We start from the raw sequence: 1137 nt of genomic DNA, 5'->3' as shown, positions 1-1137 counted from the left end.
TGCAATTTCCCTTTTACACTTCATGGCCAAATCTACTATCTGGGCCCAGATTGTGGTGCAGAGGAGGGTTTGCATGCATTAATCCCTATTGTCTGAACTGGATGGAGTGAGTGGAATCCATTGGTATCAATGTTGAAGTTTTAAGCAATATGCTCATATTCTATATATTTACTTCTGTAAGAGATAGGTTCCATTTCCAGTGTTTATTATTCATCTTTACCACACATAGATGGTTTAAGAATTCTTAAGTCTTCCATGTACTGTTTAACTTGCATTGCATGTAAATTTGCATGAAAATTAACTGAAAACATAGCATTTCATTTTATAATACAATTTTTTTTTACAAAGAAGAAAGAATCTGATTCAAATGTCTTTTCTTGTATATGAGACTGGGTAATCACAGGGCAAAGCAAGGCAAGTAAAAGAATAAAATCCCTAAAGTGAAAAGTACGAGTATCCTATTAACATACTTCAGAAACTCACCAAAATTGAGGCTCAAGATGTATAGAAATTGAGGCTCAGAAGGTATAGAAATTAAAACTAATCAATGAGCTCCACATAGAACAAAATGACTATGCTTGCACCTTATATCCACGACACAAACTATTGCATAAACTTGTACCCGATCTCACCAATTTGAAGTATGTAGTTTATGTAATGACAGTTGACCAATGTGCTACAATACACACCCTAGCACATGATCTAAAAAGATGGATTATATAATGATCGTTGCAATAACACAAAGTCTGGCTCTTCCTGTGATTACGGTTATTAATGACCTGACAGGTAAGAGATCACCTGGGAGGTGTTAAGTCACGGTTCATAGGACACTTGTACTATGGCATTATTTGATTTACAATATCCAAACAAATATTCAGACAAAACTATTAACTTTTACTACTAATTAGGAATGCAAACTCAGCTTTAGGTCATTAGCAAATCCCCTTCAAAAAATCAGGACAGGTGAGGTGTCCCCTGGCAGCCATCCCCCAGAAATACATGCAGCGCCCTTGCGAGTGAGGAGCCCTTCACTGAGAGCACTAGGCACCCTGGAAGCCCAAAGGGCACTCCAGGGCAGTGCCAGGTCTGCTTCCCTCGCCCCCCGTCAGGTGCTGGCCAGTGTCAGCGGCAGCGCCT

The 1137-nt window shown here is 39.3% G+C and overlaps 1 protein-coding gene across 1 annotated transcript in view; it reads right to left on the bottom strand.

The window, feature by feature from the left end:
• LOC119585098 (ubiquitin-associated domain-containing protein 2-like) overlaps positions 1-1137 on the bottom strand; it is a 12397-nt gene that overhangs the window by 10978 nt on the left and 282 nt on the right. The gene's annotated exons all lie outside the window — the stretch shown is intronic.

The sequence above is a fragment of the Penaeus monodon genome, chromosome 19 (genome assembly GCF_015228065.2).
Source record: "Penaeus monodon isolate SGIC_2016 chromosome 19, NSTDA_Pmon_1, whole genome shotgun sequence".
NCBI lineage: Eukaryota > Metazoa > Arthropoda > Malacostraca > Decapoda > Penaeidae > Penaeus > Penaeus monodon.
Note: the sequence above shows the minus strand (reverse complement) of the source record. Positions and strands in the feature narration are given on the sequence as shown.